General features: G+C 41.3%; 1 pseudogene; it reads right to left on the bottom strand.

Moving 5' to 3' along the window:
* Nucleotides 1–1,538: 1,538 nt before the first annotated feature.
* Nucleotides 1,539–2,030, bottom strand: LOC125752577 (SCAN domain-containing protein 1-like; annotated as a pseudogene).
* Between the last annotated feature and the right edge of the window lie 16,915 nt (nt 2,031–18,945).

The raw sequence follows: 18,945 nt of genomic DNA, 5'->3' as shown, positions 1-18,945 counted from the left end.
TCAACCAGTAAATTCGAGTTTTTTTTTTTTTAATATAAGCTGAAGAGGACTGAATTAATCATATTTCTAAGTAAGTAGAAAATTAACATCACTGTTTCATGCAAAGTTCTTATTTGTCTGTATTTGTTACTTTTTATCCCCTCCCCATTCTGTTCCCAGTAGATAGAATATGTTTTATATGCATCTTTCCTCTGTGTGTATTTTTTTAAAATGAAATAATAAACAACACTTGTATAGAACTTACTATGCTCTAGGCTGTGTTCTAAGTCCTATATGTATAATCATAAATCACTTATTTAATTGCCATAACAAATTTATGAGTGAAGTACCATTATCATCTCCATTTAATAGAAGAAAGAACTGAGGCACAGAAAGGTTAAGCAACTCGCCTAAGGTCACACAACTACTAAGCAATGAGGTTGGTATTTAAACCCAAGCATTTGAGCTCTTGAACCCATGTCCTTAATCACCAACCACACCACCAAAACATGCACTGTGCTTTGTGTGTCTGCGTTTTAAACTTATGTAAATGGTGTTGTGTAAATGGCACTGTTATAAATCTCATTAGTTTCTCACACTTTGCCTTTAAGAAGTGCGCATGTTGTTTTGCTCACTTGCGATCCATTCTTCTGATGGCTGTACTCCAGGGTGAACATCTATCACATTTTGCCTCTCTATTCATCCAGTGCTGACACTCCAATATTCTGTCTCCACAAATAATGCTGCAATGAACATCCTCCCTCAGGACTTGTGGGAGACTCTCTTTGGGATATAAACTATGATTTTTCTTTATATAGAAAATGTGTGCCTCCTATGAAACAGGAAGATGGTAAATTTAGAGCCCCTTTCTGAAAAAATTGCTTATGCCATTGCAGTCATATCTCAGGCACTGTTCTAGACATAGGGTCGTCACAAGGTGGAATACAGATATTCAGTTACAGGACATCAGAATCCTTTGATTTACTAAATAAATAATCAATTTGTAAATGTTTATTCGTGCCATTCATGTGCTAGTAAGTATTAGAGGGGTGGCACAGGATGGCTAAGGTACCCTTGGTCCCAACATAGTGAAGAGATTAAGGATCTGGATGTGGATTTGGGGTGATATGGTTCCAGGGCCACTTCTATTACTTGTACTTGTTTTTTTTTTTTTTTTTTTTTTTTTTTTTTGAGGACCAAACTTTAATATTTCAAGGACATCTCAAGTGAGTTACTGGTGGGGTTACAGAAGCTTCCATTCATGCCACCATAGCAAGAGTCAAGAATTCTGAAAGTTGAAGCAATTACTGCTTTGGATACATAACAATATATTAAAGCATATCAGAAAGTGCAAAAAAAGAGGCATTCAGCAGAGCAAAAAAAAAAGCAACAGGCTGATTGTCCTAACAGAAGCTCTTTCTAGAGCTCAGTCCCAGGGATTAGAACTGCCTCAGCCAGAGAGAGGTCCAGACATGGGTTTTGATGGATTCTTATTACAACTAGTCAAAGGCAAGCTCAAAAAAACCGAGGTTCACACTTCCCCCATGACTATCCTTGCAACAAAGAGAACATTTGGTTACCTCTCACACGTAGGCTGAGCAAGAACCCAGTGGCGGGACTTAGCCAGTGATTCTGACCCCAGGCTGACATCTCTGGGCCCGAGCTCTGAGCTCCTCAGGCAGGATGGCCTGGAACTGCTCCTGTACCAGCATCTCCACAATCTGCTCCTTTGTGTGAATATCGGGTCTCAGCCATTGTCAGGCAAGCTCTTGGAGATGTCTGAGGACATCCCTGGGCCGAGCTGCATCCTCATAGTGGAATCTCTGGAACCTCTGCCTAGAGACTGCCGTGTTGGGAGGATTCCTTCGTGGCATGGTCTCCAGGTCTTCAACAGAGTCTGCATCGAGGCACTCTGGTGGCGCCCAGACCTGGGGAACCGATATTAGGACAACTTCTGGCTCCTCGGCCATCATCTCATTTGAAGATGACCCTATTTTATCATTCTGGACTTCTTTACTTCTTTGTGTCTCTTGGTACCCTTCAGTCTCCATTGTGTTAAATTTCTTGAGCCCTCCGAGGCCATTTTTCTCATATATAAAATGAAGATGACAAAGGTGGTTCTGGGGATTAAATGTTGTTGGGATTAAATTAAAATGGACATAACTGTTTTTGTTGTGAAGATTAAATGAGATAGGGCTTAGCATAGAGTCTGGCCTGAAATAAATGCTCAAAATGTTGGATAATCCCTGCCATCAAGAAGCATCTAGCCTAGTGGAAAAGACAGACAGGGAGATAAATATTCATAGTGCGTGTATAAGGAAGATGGCAGCAACATGTACCAAGTGTGGTGGGAGCACAGAGGAAGGGGCACTGAAGAAAACATTGATACTTATTATTTATTCCATGCCTATCTTCTATCTAGACACTGTCTATGTGTTATTTTGTTCTGGCTTTCTAAGGTGTATCTCATTATTTCTATTTGATAGAGGTAGAAACCAAGGCTTGACTGCAACTTGCCATTCAAAGTCACTCACCCAATTGTGGTACAGAAAAGATTTGAATTCCTGTCTGGCTGACCCTAAAGCCTGTATTTGTTTCAACTATACCAAAGAGGAGCCAGAATTTGATCTGGACCATTAAGGCTGAGTAGGCATTTTCTAGGTGGATAGACTATGCAAACATTTTTCTTGGCACCTTTACTTTGGGGTCTTTCCAAAGAACCATATTTTTATTCCTTCATTGACAGTACACATGTTTATCCAGAATTTATTCTGGCTGGCTTCTAGAAATGCAAAGATTAAGAGATAAGGTCCCTGTCCTTCAGGGGTTTATAATCTCATCACAGAGATGGCTGCATTCACATGTGCCATCCATAACCAGATAGGTAATGATACAAGGTTGCATAACATGCCAGAAAAATGATAGGGGTATCCAGTTGAGTACAGAGGAGGGAGACATCACTGAGGGCCCAGTGGTTTGAGGCAGGAGTAGATGGGATTGCATCAAAAGGAAGGAGGGAGCAGTTTGGACACTTGGAGTATGTACTGCCGTGTTATATCTAATGCAATCTAAGGTTGCATTCAAAAGAGTTGCATATAAACATAAATTCATGGAAAGTCAGATTTTACTCTTTAAGGTTCCTTAAATAGGCAACAACGAATAGGCTCTTGTATTGATTCTGTGGGGGTGCATGCATCTTCTATATTCAAGCTCAGTATAATCACTTTTCCCTGCAGACTTAGCACAGATTGCTGCTTCTTTGGACTATAGAGCCTCTTTCAGACCTCGGATTTCTCTAGATGGCTTGCCTTTGAGATAGTGTTGAACAAAAACAGCAGTGCTTGAATTGTTAGAGTCAAATGGGTGAGCCATGATGTCTGTACTATTGGGAATATGAGGCATTGGGGATTGGTGGAGGACAAAGAGGTGGTCTGTGGCCTCTGTGGCTGTGGCCACCTCCTTGACATCTGAAAGTTCTGTCTGCTGAGGAGAAGCCTGAGTGAGCTCAGGCACAGAGGAATGATCACATCTACACTTCTGATGTGCATAGATAAGCTGACATGAAAAATGTGTCACATATTGTGAGCTAGTTTGAGGTGCTGATGTTCAGTTTGAGGAGGAGGGACAGTAGGTAGCAGAGGGAACTTCACTTGGAAAGGAGACACAATCTATGTTCATGTCATGTGCCATCCAGTGGAATGGAGGAATGACTAGGGTGTGGGAGGATTGCATAAAGGCTGAATTCTCATATTTAATCTATTTAGGATATTACATTAGCATAAAAGTGGACTTAAAGGAATGCACATGGGTATATCTGGGTTTGTTGGGAGAAAAGGATTTGGGGGGGGAATAGAGACAAAATTGGAAAGGGACTAGGTGGTGGGGTACTATAATGTGTAGGATAAGGGCTCAATCTTCTAGGGTGACATTTTGATATCTCTGTATATGCCTGATCAGGGATTGCCAGTTGAAAATAAAAGTTTTTGGAAGGCTAAACAAGTGATTATGTGTAAGCTGGATTGGTTGGGAGCCCATAACTAGTGATCTGGAGCCTACTTGGAAGTGGTGGCAAAATTCTGGTGAAAGGCAATGAAGGTCTAGACATGGTGATGGAGAGGAAGAGGAACCCGCATAAGAGAGAGATCTGAAAAGAGTTATGCAGAATCAGTAGAGCTTTGTAAACTGGAAAGGCACTGGGAACAACCAAATCTACATCATAATCACCAACTCCAACATAAATCCAGGACTGCCTCTCTGGCTCCCTAACTTCCATGCAACTGGCATCGTTTATTGAGGTTGGAGGAGATCTCTGAGCTAAAAACCAATTGAAAGATACATGTACTCTTACACCATACACAAAGATAAACTGAAAATGGTTGAAAGATCTAAATGTGTGACAGGAATCCATCAAAATCCTAGAGGAGAACACAGGCAACACCCTTTTTGAACTTGGCCATGGCAACTTCTTGCAAGACACGTCTATGAAAGCAAAAATGAACTATTGGGACTTCACCAAGATTAAAAGCTTCTGCACAGCAAAGGAAACAGTCAACAAAACTAAAAGACTACCTACAGAATGGGAGAAGATATTTGCAAATGACCTATCAGATAAAAGACTAGTATCCAAGATCTATAAAGATCTTATCAAACTCAACATCCAAGGAACAAACAATCCAGTCATAAAATAGGCAGAAGACATGAAAGATAAATTTAGAACTTACATGGAGGCAAAACCTTAGATTGTGTTCTTGGAACAGTATTAGTGGAGGACACAGCTTTGGACCATTGCCAAGTAGGTTTCCTGTCATTTTTCCCCCAAGTCTAGATCTTGGGACAACCCAGTGCTGGGTTAGTCTAGATCAGTTACTGTGCTGGTCTGCTGTGGTGCCCCTGATGGTGTGGACAGAGGGCATATACCTGAAGGAACCCACTCAGGTAATAAATGTGGACTTTTCCCTTCCCACCTATCCAGTCAGATGTATGGATACTTTCCATTTGGAGGGGAGGTGAGCAAGGGGTAGGACATGTCAGAAGGGTGCACTAACATGCGGCTAGCTATGCAAGGAGAAGGAAATGGATTTCCCCCAACATGGCTGGATATGATCAAAGACAAGAACGGAATTGATAGGGAAATCTATGATCTATACAGCCCCACAGGAGTTAACTAATGAACTGGCTTCACCCATTTTGAAAGCAAATCTCAGCAATCTCAGGAAGAAACCAAAGGTCTGGTAATGGGCATAGGAAAAGTGGCCTCATAAATATGTCCTGGTTAACCACTGATGTGCCCCCCATAAGGACTCCACAATCCCTGAACATTTTCTTTGTTGTCCATGGCCTGGATGCCTAAGCCTGGTGGGTTAAGAGAGCAAAATCTTTGTAGTCATAAGGGAAATCTTTCTCCTGTTTTTGTTTTTGCTTTGACCCATAAAATAGGAACATCTACCTTATGGAAAAATGGGAGACTTGGGAAAAGAGCCTCTATTCCTTTTTCCCTTCCCTGGCTGGGAAGAAAGTCATTGCATGTGAAAAATCTGGCCCATCTGGGTTCTCTGTTTTCCAGCAGCCTCTTCTCCCCATGTCTCCATGCTCTGCCTGTGCATACTGTAAACTCAGTAGAACGGCTCTGTTCTTTGAAGGGAGGCCTGGCATTCTGATTAGCAATTTGTTTCTGGTCACAGGTCAAGACAAGTTCTCCAAGGTAGTGTTATTGGAAATAAAGCTGATCACTGCAGCTGGGTAGATGTGAGTCTAACTCCTCAATGAGTTCAGGACCCGTAACAGAAGAGATGTGATTAAATAATATCACCCCTTAGATCCCAATATCCATGTCAATGTAAACATCCTAATTTTGATATTTTTTTTTGAATTTTCTTTTTTCTTCTCCCTTTTCTTCTTCAAAAACATTTACCAAACCGAGTGACCACTATGAGCTTAGGTTCAATGCTTTTAAATAGCCATGGCTGGCCCTGATACATAGTGTGTAGGGCCATAGGCAACCCAGATGGGCACATGTACCCACAAATATAAGATACTTCTCTACCACGAACACACTTGAACCCCAGTTCAAGTCCATAAAGGACTCTGCAGATTATATGAAAACATGGAAAAAAGAATGAGACCTTGCCATTTGTGACATGGATATAGAGGGTAGAATGCTCAGCAAAATAAGTCAGACTCAGAAAGACAGATACCATATGATCTTGCTCATAGGTGGGATCTAAAAAACAAAACAAAGGAATAAACAAAAGGCAGAATCAGATCTGCACATGCAGAGAACAAAATGATAGTTGCCAAAGGAAGGGGGTGTGGGATGGACAAAATGGGTGAAAGGGAGGGGGTGACACAGGCTTCCAGTTATGGAGTAAGTCATGGGAATAGAAGGCACAGCATAGAGGGTATGGTTAATGATACTGTCGTGACGCTGTGCGGGGACAGATGTAGCCACTTGGTGGTGAGCACAGCAGAACGCATAAAGCTGTCTAATCACTGTAGTGTATGGCTTGAAACTAGTGTAACATTGTGTGTCAGCTATGCTAAAAAATATGTATATGTGGACATGTGAGTGCACATTCATGTGTTCATACTATCACCACATGCATACCCACTACCACGTGCATGCACATGTACTATGTGCAAATACACCCACATCACATGCACGAGCAATGAACACATGCCCAACATCACATGCGTGAACACATGCCATGCATCCTCACACACTACACACGATGTGCATAAACACATACATTATATATGCACGTCACACCCCTACATGCTTACACATGGCACATGAACACACACGGGTCATACATGTGCACCACATACATACAGACCTCTCACATAGACGCCCCCAATCCCAAACATGCATGGGCAGATACACGTACCCTGGCATACACGTGTAACCCCAGGGCCTATGCAGATTTATAGAAAAGCTCCCTGATATAGTCTCTCCCTCTTTCTCTGTGTCTCTCTCTCTGTTTCTGTCTATATTGTGTTCTTTTCTCTTTTAATCCTGGGCTCCATATGTATTGGATGACACAAAGCACACACACAGACACAGAGCAGACCTCTGGACTCGTATAAAAACAACCGCCCAGACCCTGGGAAACTCAGCCTTTGTGCATAAGCCCCTACTTCTGTGGCCCACTCCCCTACCCCTGACCCCAGGAAGGCACTTTGACAAAGAAGCACCTGCTCCCAAGCTCGACAACTTTATTTCTTTTTGCCTTTGATTAAGTCTCACAATAAAATGGCACACCAAGGGGGCATGACATTATAGTGTCATTAAAGTGAGCATTTTGCAAGGAGCATTGCCTGAACTGAGATGCTTCTGATGTTTTTATTTTCACTAAATCTTTGAGTACAGCAGATGGAAAAAATTACTGTGGCCAGAGCTTGAGGAAGCCAGCTTCACCTGAGAGGTAAGCTGATCAGGCCACCCTGAGCCCTGACCTCATTTCCTTAAGAAAATATAAAAGAGTTGAAATGCGCGACACGACATCCATAAATAGGACCCATGGGACAACACACACACACATACATACATGCCGTACTTGACAGAAATGGTAATACAGTCACAAAGAGAGTTGACCTTGTAATGCAAAGAATATGGCTAAATTGTTCCTCCTTCATAATATATCTGTTTTTTATAATGGTGGGTTCTCCCAGTTTTCCCCTCAAACACACACTTATGTGCATGTGCAATGCACGTGAACGTGCATGCACACTCACAGGTATTTCTACTTTGGTTCTTTTTGCAGTCAGATCCAGTAGGAGTAGCCGTTTGTTCTAAGGGAACCCTTTGCATGTGGGTATTTAGTGAATTTGGAGGTTTCTAGACCATGTGCTTATGCTAAAAGTGGCCACCACTTATAGACGAGACTCCACACTCCTGTTAATGTCATTAGCAAGCAGACCAGCAGTGTCTGCAAAGCTCAGAGAGGGATGCTACCCAGGGGAACCACACGATGCCAAATAAATGTGAGGCGATAGACTATTTTCATCACTATGTCCGCAGGCTGGAGCCCGTTTGTCAGGGGCTGCCTTGGGCTGATGGGGAGGGGGCACTCAGGCAATCCGGTGGCAATTTCCATTGTCCTCAAAGGCACATCATTCCCAGGAACAAAGCCGTGGGTCATATCGTTTGTCCTGAAGAAGCTCCTGATAAATTTTTCTTTCTTTCTTTCTTTCTTTTTTTTAAAGTCCCCTTTCTCTGATTAGCCATAATAAAAGCGTTTCCTTCTAAATATATGTCCTTTTACACATCAAAAGCCCGAGATGAAAAATTCATTGTCATTTGCAAAGAATAGTGCCTCTTTGTGACTTGTTATCTGTGGAACTGGATGTTATGAAGTCTCTTTGAGGGTTCTGATAGCAACTAGAATACTCTGCCTCTTGTGACAAACATGTTTGAACGCATAATTATGGGATGTGGGCTGGGGTGACCAGCACATTCTCTCAGACCCACCAGACAGTCAATGGGTTTTGTGTACACAGGAAACTTTCCTTTCCTTTATCCTGTCTCAATGCGAATGGGACTGACTCAAGTGATAAGCCGCTCCTATGGTGTCTTTGTCATCGAGTCTGGATTTACAAATAGCTGTCTTCTGTTTGACTTTCTGAAATCAAAATTATGGATGGGGCCATAAAAATGGCAGAATAGTGTTAGATAGGGGACGGTCTCCAAATACTTTGAAGTGATTCAGGATGACTTTCTAATTCGAGTAAATGTCAATCATATTTGAATTCTCGAAAATCTTCTAAGTTGTGGTAGATTTCGTTTTAGGAAACAAAAGCTAAGTGATTGAAACTAAATGATCCTAACTGAGAAACTTATTTGATGTAAAAATCAGAATTCCATGGAGGAATGGGAAGCGATGCTTCAATGGGCACAAAGTTTTAGTTTTGCAAAATGGAAAGATTTCTGGAAGTGACCAGTGGTGAGGGTTGCACAGCAATGTGGATATACTCGATGCCGTGAGTGCTGTACCCTTTAAAACGATTAAGATGGTAAATTTGATGCTCTACGTATCTTAGCACAGTTAAAATAACAAACAAATAAAAAATCATAATTCCTAGGTAAGTGCTGATAATAGAGTAAGTATAGGTTCTTTGTATGTACTGCGTTAAAAATCTTGCCCCCAAATGTCCAGCTTCTTTTATCTTATAGTTGACAGTTTGATCAGACTCTTTAAAATTGACTTTACTAATGTTGCTCTGTGGATAAAGTACTGCATATAAACTCGTGCAATTGCTAATGTGATCTTTTGTTTTAACCTGATATAAACTATGGGACTCTAACCAAACCTTCAGAGATTTAATTATACAGGAAAATATTCTTAACCCTCTCATTTTAAGTCAGCTGGCTTGCTACTTATTTGTCTTTTAAAATGAAACCTTTGGCTTCTTTCAGCTTTCTTTTGCTACCTTACTCAGTTATATGCCGCAGTACTCTTTCTCTTCATGAAACACTTTAACCCACGCCCTTTATTTTTTTTCAATTTTAATTTTTATTTTTTTTCCATGTCCTTAATACATTGATTTTTCCCAAGATTTTGTTTGTTTTCTTTGCCAAATGAGAGGCTGTTGGGAGGAGGGGAAATAACCACGGAGCCAAGAGACCTGTGTTTGAATCCCAGTTTTGTGAAATTAGAGGCTTATTTCTTGGGGTTTCAGTTTTCGGATTTATAAAATGGAGGCAATAACTACTTGCAGGGTTGTTGAGAAGTTCATATCATATGATGATAAGAGCAGCTACTTACTGAGTGCTTACTCTGTGCTAAGCACTCTTGTAACTAACTTACGTGGTGGAACTCTTATCATGTCCATTTTACAGATGAGGAACTGAAGCACAGAGAGGTATAGAAACATCCAAAGTCACAAAGGTGGTCAGTGGTAGAGCTTGAGTTTGAACCTAAACCCTCTGATTGCTGAGGCTGTTTTTTCTTTCTTTTTAAAAATATTTTATTCATTTACTCATTTACAGAGAGAGGCAGAGACACAGGCAGAGGGAGAAGCAGGCTCCCTGTGGGGAACCTGATGTGGGACTCAGTCCCAGGATCCCAGGATCATTATGTGAGCCAAAGGCAGACGCTCAACCACTGAGCCACCCAGGTGCCCAAGGCTGTTCTTAATCACGATTTCATCCTGCCTCCGTCAGATGTGAAATGTGAGGCAAACTACTGAAAGCATTATATAAAGTGGAATAAGTGAGCAGAGTTGACTTTTTCTAGATTTACTTTCTATGCAGAATGCTACAAATGTTGGTTCTGTGTTCATTAGATCATCTCAGCAAAACTGCCTTCAATTCAGAGGCCCCAGCTTACCAAAGATGTAAACAATCTGGAACATCTTCAGAGCATTTATAATCTTGGCAATATAAATAATTATCTGGATAATGTTATGTATAATATTTTACTTCTATACTGTAAACACTGTGAGACCAGGAACAGCCTATAGCCCATTATCCAGGATCCTCCCAATAACTAGTACAATGTCCAGAACATACTAGGTGTTTGATAGTAACGAGAGCTAACCTTTATTGAGAGTTTATCACATATCTGGTACCAAGTGCTTTGCATACATCAACTAATTTCATGCTCATAACAACCCCATGAGCAGGGCGCTATGATTACCATCTCTACTTTACAGATGAGAGAAATTAGGTAATAATAGATCTAAGATCCTACAGCAGTAAATAGTGGAGCCTGCATTGCCACTAGGCTGACTGACCCTAGAGCTTGCCCCTGTTTCATCTTCCGATAGATCAGAGTAGCTGAAACCAGAAGCCTTTCTAATATGGAATTGGAATGGCTGTAAAACCAGCCATTATGTAATCTTGGCTTCCTGGTCAGGGGCCTAGTGTTGGTCAATAGGAAGGAGAGATTGCAGGCTGGGGAACTGGGGACCCTTCCTTTGATGTGGTGAAACATTGAGCAGATGATTGCCTGGGACAGCCTTAGAGGAGAGACTGTGAGTCTCTGGAACCTGTTCCTTTAGGGGCAATGGTTGAAAAATCCCGATATCATTGTTGGCTGCTGCTTCGCATTTGTAGCAAACTTCTAGAAGAAAGTAATTTGGCCAGTTGGTGTGCAAAGATGAAAGGTAATTGAGCTGTACCAAGGAAGTTACTACCGTCTCCACCTGTGGCCTTCAGCCTAAATCGACTGGGGGTGTGATCATGTGAGGCCCTTCAAGACTGATTGCTTCTGGTTCCAAAGAGTAGGAGATGAGATGCAGTCTGAGCTCTCTGCAGGAACCTCCTGTTACATTGCTCTTGGAGAGGTCATCTGTGGAATGGTCCGGCTGGATTACTGCTGAGGTTTGGAAAATTATAATCATAGCTACTACATGTCAGCCACAGGCAGGAGTGCTTTACAAACCTACCTTAGCTCATTTATTCTTCGTGATTACCTCTGAGGTAAGTGTTCTTAATTCCACTGTAAAAACAATGAGACACAAGTCAGAATAAATAACCCGCCCTGAGGCAAGCTGTATTACATGGTGGAGCTGAAATTTGAACCCAAGTGGGTCTGATTTCAAAATTTAGGCCTTTTTCTTCCTGCTGGGATTGAGGCATCCCTCCCCGAGCAAAGCAGTGATGCGGTGGGGCCCTGTTGCCACGCGAAGGCATGGCCTGCGATCTGTCCTCTCTGGCACCCTTTCCGTAAGGGCTCTGTGGTGGGCACTGGTCTGTGGCAGAAGGTCAAGCCGCTCCTAGCACCGCCTGCCCGAGGTGCTGAGGTCCCTCACTGTGCTCAGCGCTGCTGAGGTGCACACACATTGGGTTCCTAGCAAGCACCGAGCCCCTCATGCTGAGCACAGCAAGGCTCTGATGCTGGGATTCGCCAGGAGGGCTAAAGAGTATTTTCTTCCTCAGTAAAAAAACAAAACAAAACAAAAACATTTTTAATGACACCTAGGAAAGAGACATTTCATTTTTATTCAAAATTAAGGCATTTATTTTCCATTTCAAGGAACACAGTGGAAGAAAAATTAGGCTGGATGGGTGGCGGTCAAGGTGGGACAAGTGAAATGCAACAAAGGCGTTTGGGTGGCTCAGTTGATGAAGCATTTGACTCTTGATCTCGGCTGAGGTCTTGATCTCAGGAACTGGAGTGTTGGGTGTTCAGCTCAGTGCCGAGTCTGATTGAGATCCTTTTCCTCTGCCCCTCCCCGCCTCAAATAAATACATGAAATAAATCTTTAAAAAAAAAAGTTAGCCTTACTTCCACACTCTCAGGTCATAAAGGTAAATGTAAATAATTGTCCCTGGGACAAACCCACACCTGTTTGCAGCCAACATTTATTATTCACTCAATAGGTCAGGTTCTGTTGTGCACAGTTTTCATGGATTATTTTATTTAATCTTTACTGCACCATGAGGCTGGCAGTCTTTCTGTCCATCTTATAGATGCATAGAGCTGAAACACAGAGGAGTTAAACGTGAACCCAAAGTAGCCAGCTAGTTGCTGGTAAGGTCGGGATGTGTATCCAGGCAGTACAGCTCCAGGCCTTCAACTCAGCCGTTATGCTGTAAGCTCTTTAAGCCATTCATCACTGGGACAGGATTCCTCAGCTCTCAGTCACCAGTAGGCAATGACTGTGCATTTATTACCATCAAGTCTTTTTATGCAATAGTTCATTTAACCTCGTAATGAGCAAATAGCTGGTATTATAATCTCCCATTTCAGAGAAGAGGAAACTGAAATCCAGAGGAATTAGTGCTGTCCTAATGCTGGAGCTGGGATGAAAAATCTACATCTTTTGTACTTCCAGTCTGCTTTTGCAGCACAGAATCAGCCTCAGCTCTTCCACACATAGACTTGTACCTGAGAAATATTTTAGGATGTCAGTAATCACTGAAATAATGCACATTTTAGATATGTGCATTGCCTCACATAGTGTGAGAACTCTTTTCAGTTTGCTGATGAAATTTGCCGCCTCAGAATATTTACATTTGTAACTCTACCTCTCTAGAAACAATAAAATAACCTCTCCATGTGGGTAATTAACAGAGCCATAAAACATTCCTGCAAATAGCATCTGCAGAAGCAAGGTGAAATGAAGAGCTGTCATTTGAGCCAACCCCATTTGAAACTCATTTCAAAACATTTAACTGAAGGGAGATAAGGGAGAGATGCGTGGCTGTTGGTTGCAGGATCATTTAACTAACAGCAGTGTGCTTCAAAATTAAACCTTCCATTTCAAAGTGCTGAATGTGTGTGTGTGTGCGCGCGCGCGCGCGCGCGCGCGTGTGTGTGAGCGCATACGCATGTATGTGTCTGAGCAACTCTCCAAGCAAGTTGCATTGATTACCTTGAAGCAGGTTTTTCAACTCTTTTAAAGAAGGCAGCCTGTCCTCCCTGGTCCTATGAACGCTATCTACTCGGACATCTGTGCTATAAAGAATATTTCTAATTTGTGACCTTGGGCCTATCTCACAACCTCTCTGGGCTGTGGTTTCTTAGTTTGTAGAATGTATTCCTGTAAACTTGTGAGGGAGATAGATGAGTAAACATATAAATTATGCCAGTGTAATTTTATTTTGTTTTACTTTTATTTATTTTTTATTTTTTTTCGAGTGTAATTTTAGATATGCAGTGAAAGGCCTAAAATTAAACAGAAAATGTAAAGTGTTGGTGAGGATGTGGAACAAAGGAAGCTTTCATATGGTGCTGGTGGATATGAAGATTGCTATAGCCACTTTGGAAAGCTGCTTAGCATCATCTGCTAAAGATAAAAGAACATGCACTTTATGGCCCAGGACCTCCATCTCTAGGCACAAACCAACAGAAATGTGTGTGTGCATTTAACCAAAAGATTTGCAGAAGAATATTCATAGCAGCATATAGCCCCCACATGGAAGCAATACAAATACCGTCTGTGATAAATTTGAAAAAAATATCATGGTATGTTCACTTAATGGATGCTATGTGGGAATAAGAAGAAAAAAAAAAAAAGAACTCCAGCAACATGGGTATATCTTGTAAAAATGATATTGAACCAAGAAGCCAGGAACAAAAGAGTGTGTATTCTATGAGCCCATTTATAGTAGGTTCCAAAATAGAAGTGGGGCACCCGGCTGGCTCAGTTGGTAGAGCATGTGACTCTTGATCTTGGGGTCATGTGTTCCAGCCCCATATTGGGGGTGGAGCCTACTTTAAATAAATAAAATTTAGAAAAATAGGTAAAAGTAATCTCTTTGTTAGAAATCAGGATCATAGTGGCCATCAGAGACCTCAGTGCTAGGGGTGGGGATTGCTCCCGGAAAGGGAGTAAAAGAGCTTCTCATAGAGTTTTATTTCTTGACCTGGGTGATGGCTACACAGGTGTGTTCACTTTGTGAAAATATGTTGAGACCTACCCTCATGCTTTGTGCTAATTGTATGGCATACCTTGATAGGTGTGTAAAAAGAAGCATTTATACAATACTATATGATTATCAGAAAAGGACATTTAATCTAGAACTGAGATAAGCAAGGAAGGCTTCCTGTAGGAGGTAGTTCTTGATCTTTATCCTCTTACCTTTATCATTTGCCCCTCATCCTTCACTGTAAATACATTGGGATCTGTTTAACTGTGAAACCATTTCCATTGCTCTGGCTTTCAATTTTTATTTTGTCTGTATCATAGTTTTAAAATTAGGAATGTTAAGTCCAATGTGTATCTAATCTATCATTCTTCATTTTAAAACTTTCCTTAGCTGCTTTCATAGGTTTATTCCTTCACATAAACTTTTGAACAATGTTATCAAGGTGTGTAAAACATCCCCCACTCCTAGTTTTGATTGCGAATTACAGAAATCATAGAAATGAAATTAATTGGGTAAGAAGTAGATACCTTGATGATATTTAGTCTTATCGGCCAGGAATAGGGTTGGCATCTGCACTGCTCACCCCATTTAAATTACATTTTCTTTTCTACAGGATGTTTTTGATAAGTGTTACTTCATCCCCAAGGCCTATCTCAGATTGACTGACCAGTTGCCTCTGACCATTGCAAAGGCACAATATCATGGCAAGAAATAAATTATTAAATTGTTTTCTTTTTTTTTTTTGTTTTTTGTTTTTTGTTTTTTGCTTTGGTTTGTTTTCTTTTTTTAATAATCAGGAGAGATGGAAAAGAAATCAAGATGGGACATCTTGAGTTGAGTAGAAAAGCCTCCTTTGTTTTTTTTTTTTTTTTTTTTTTGAAAAGCCTCCTTTGTAAGAAGAGTGGCTGGCCTAGATATAAGTCAGTCACCAGGAAGATGGTGGAGGGCCCCATCTTTCTGCAGATTTCCAGAATAGAATGAACAAGAGAGACAGAAGAGTTCAGAATGGGGACAGAAAAGATTCCCTCATGGAGCCTCCATCCATCTGCCTGCCTGTTTTTTTTTTTTTTCTTTTCATCTCTGACTTATTCAGTAATTTTTTTTCCCCCCTAAATGCAGGAGATAGGAAGTGGTGCAGGAGGGCTGAATTACACTGTGAATTCAGTATTAGTGCCTGCCTGGCCATCAGGATGCTCTTCAGGGAACTTGATCCATGAGACTACATGGATTTACAATTAGTATATCTACTCCGTGGATTGCACTAGAGCCACAGATTGATGCAATGTGAGTAGAAGGAGTCTTGAGTCTATATCTGGTTCCATTGAAAAATCACCCTCCTTCTGGTGTTAGAAACATAGTATGGCAGACAAAGCTATTCCTTAGTCATTGTCTCATTTCACAGCCCTCAACACCTTATTTCTTGGTGAATGACTCTTTGACGTAGAGAAGGAGAGCCAGGGCAGAGCTTGCTCCACCATTTTGCAAATAGGAAAGCAAATTCAGAGAGGTTGAACAACTTGTCTGGGTTCCATGGGTAGTGAATGGCACAGCAGAGGTTAGAACTTTGGTTTGTCTGAGTCCAAAATCCCATGCTTTTCCTCTATAATGTACGTTCAGGTCTTTTGATTCAAGACTCCAAACAATGCTCTGCTATGGAGAGCAACCCGACTTGAAAGTGATCATTCTTGTTTGTGTTAGTACAAAAGGCAGCATTAAAAACTGTTTGATATATAGTCATTTTAGTTCATAGCTTGAAATTAAAACTGTAAAGTAATTTCCTCTCTCAGTTTTCAGGGCAGCTTCTTGCTGTGACTAATATTAGTGGGTTTTCAATATTATCATTGAGGTAGGGAATCTTGCAAATCAAGCAGTGACTCATTGTAAATGAGCGAAAGACTAAAGAATGCTGTGATGTATCATAGTTGTCAGAAGGCTCAGGAAGTCTAGACTTTTAAAATGGGTTGTTTTCCCTATAGACTGAGCTCATCTTCCCTGGGTGGTACAGCTCATGTCTGGAAGAAGGAAGTCTATACCCTGGGAAGGGGAAGTGGCTGGCTTGCTCTGTGTCATACCTTATTACCTTATCCTCAAGAGCAGGGATCAGGAAACTACAGTTCCCAAGGCCAAATATGGCCCACTCTATTTAAAAAATTTTTTTTAATTTAAATTCAATTTGCCAATACTACTCCATTTTTAGAAATTAAGTTTTATTGGAATACAGGCACCTTCATGGGTTTACTATTATTGTCTGTGGTTGCTTTTTTTGCTATAATGGTAGAGTTGATAGTTGCCAGAGGGACAATATGGCTGGTAAATCGGAAAATATTGATTATCTGGCCCTTTATAGCAAAAGTTTTCCAAACACTGCTCAGGACTCAAGCAAATTATCCTAAAAGGGTACAGCATAGAACTCATCAGGCAGATTAAAACCTTGGTACAGACTTGGGTTTTGACTTCTTCAGGTTTATTTTTTTCTTTGTGGGCAGTTTTTTGTTGTTGTTATTGTTGTTTTGTTCTTTTTTTGTTGTTGTTGTTCTTGGCAAAGTTCTTTCTAAGGATCTGCTGGAGCTTCAAGCTGCTCAATGTGATTCCTCTCAATATGTTTGGGAACAATCTATCCTGCACCCTGAAAGGGGTTATTAGTCATTTACCTTAATTACCAGAGTCATTTGCCAAAAAAGAAAATGAATATTTGCTGGTTTCAGCGTTTATGCATACGGAAGTTTCCAGAGTCATTAAATTCTTCTCTCTCTATTTTCTTACACAGTTGAAGTGAGTGACAGAATGAGATTGGAATTTTGCAATTGATTTATAAAGTTGGTTTCTGGGTGAGCCGAATATCCTTTCAAATGGTAGGCTGGCCTGCAGAGGTGGATGGTGCCCATCTAAAGGCAGCCATATGGGGTTCTTGAAATAGGCAGCAACCATATCATGTATATTTTTCCTGCTTTGTAGAAATGTGCTCATCATCCAAAAAGCCTCTGGCTGAATGTATCCAAACATTTATTGTAATAAGAAAGAATTGATAGCTGAATACAGGAAAGAGAATAATGGTCTGACGGCCCATACAGGGCCGTAGGAATTTAAATTTGAGCTCTGGCATGAATGCCCCCACATGTAGGCCCTGGCAGGAGGATTATCTCTCTTTACTTGAAGGTTAATATAGCTGTCAGTATTTCCTTCTTACACTTCACTGTTCCTTTTCTATTTGACTTTTTAATTTCTTGCTACGCGTAAATTATCTGATTTTTTTTTTTTGAACACAATTCATCTCTGTAGGGCTTAGCTGTTTTGCTTTGCTTATATCTCACGATACTCTCACGGATACTTAGTTGCTTTGATTGCTGTTTTTCCCAAGCTCAACAAACCCACTTAAGACAAATGTGGAGACTCCAGTGAGAAATCACAACCAAAGGCAAGGTATGCCCCTCTCCCTGTCTTGTAGAGCCCATTACAAAATGCTTTGGAAGTCTGAGGAGATGGAAGCAGCAATAGAAAAAGCATATGGTCGATGAAATACATCTGAGATGCAAGTGCCAAATGACCAGAGCACAGCATGATAAGCCTGGAACCCTATCTTCAAAAGCTTCGTTGAAGGAAGAAACGTAAAAAAAAAAAAAAAAAAAAAAAAAAAAAAAAAAGAAGAAGCAGCAAACTCCAAGCCTATGGATGAGCGATGCTGCTAAATGAGCTGACAGCAGAAGTAATTTAGAAGAGGAAGCTGGAGCCAATGTGCAAATATGAGGGGAAGAACAGCCGCTACATTGGCAGGCAGGGAACAAGGGAAGAGGCAGAGAAGCAGCCAGAAAAGCAAATTCTGCAAACATTAGCGGTTTGTAAAATACCCACAGAGTGTGAGTACACAACAAAAACAGACAGAGGAGCAAATTGCTGAGCTTCCTGTCCAGGTAGCCAGGGAAGAAACCCCACACCTCTCCTAGCCTCACAGCCCTGGGGCCCTGGGAGCTCAGAACTTCTGCAGAGCCAGGACTGGGAGGAAATGCAGAAGGACATATTTAGAATTTCTGGAGCCTGAGTATGTCGAAGCTTAGAAACATGCCCTTTCCAGACCAGGTCTGACTCAGCATTGCCTGGAACAGTCTTGAGACCTGCCCCTTTCTAAGCCCCCCAGTGTGACTCGGCTCAGGTACTGTGACAGCCCTCTGGGGAATAATTGTCCAGGATCTCAGGTGCCACTGGGACCCTTGATGTCTCAGGCCTCTCTTTCATCTCTGCATTCCCTGGACTTCCAGTACTGTGCCCGGTGCCTATTTGATGTTTGAACAATGTGTTGAATGAATGACCAGTTACCTTAGGAGTTAGTGACAGCCAGCCAGCCCTGTGGTTAAGAGCACCAGCAGAGGTAGGTACACATTCTGGTTGTGCCACTTACCAGCTGGGTGAGCTGATTTGTGTTGATCCTGTTCCCTGACCTCTGTTTTTTCCCTCTATATAATGATACCAGTGTCATAGTGCTGTGAGGACTAAATATAAGAGTGTTTACAGCATGCCTGTGTAGTGTCTTACACCTAAAAAAGCTTTTAAAAAATGATGGACATTGGTAAGTAGGGGGTTTGCAATTTAATAGAGCAACTTAAAGGGAACTAGTGCTGCTCCTGGAGTAGGAAGAAATGTGATAACAGGAAAGGGCT

The sequence above is a fragment of the Canis lupus genome, chromosome 15 (genome assembly GCF_003254725.2).
Source record: "Canis lupus dingo isolate Sandy chromosome 15, ASM325472v2, whole genome shotgun sequence".
Taxonomy (NCBI): Eukaryota; Metazoa; Chordata; class Mammalia; order Carnivora; family Canidae; genus Canis; species Canis lupus.
The sequence above is the reverse complement of the archived record's forward strand: the minus strand, read 5'-3'. Positions and strand labels throughout refer to the sequence as shown.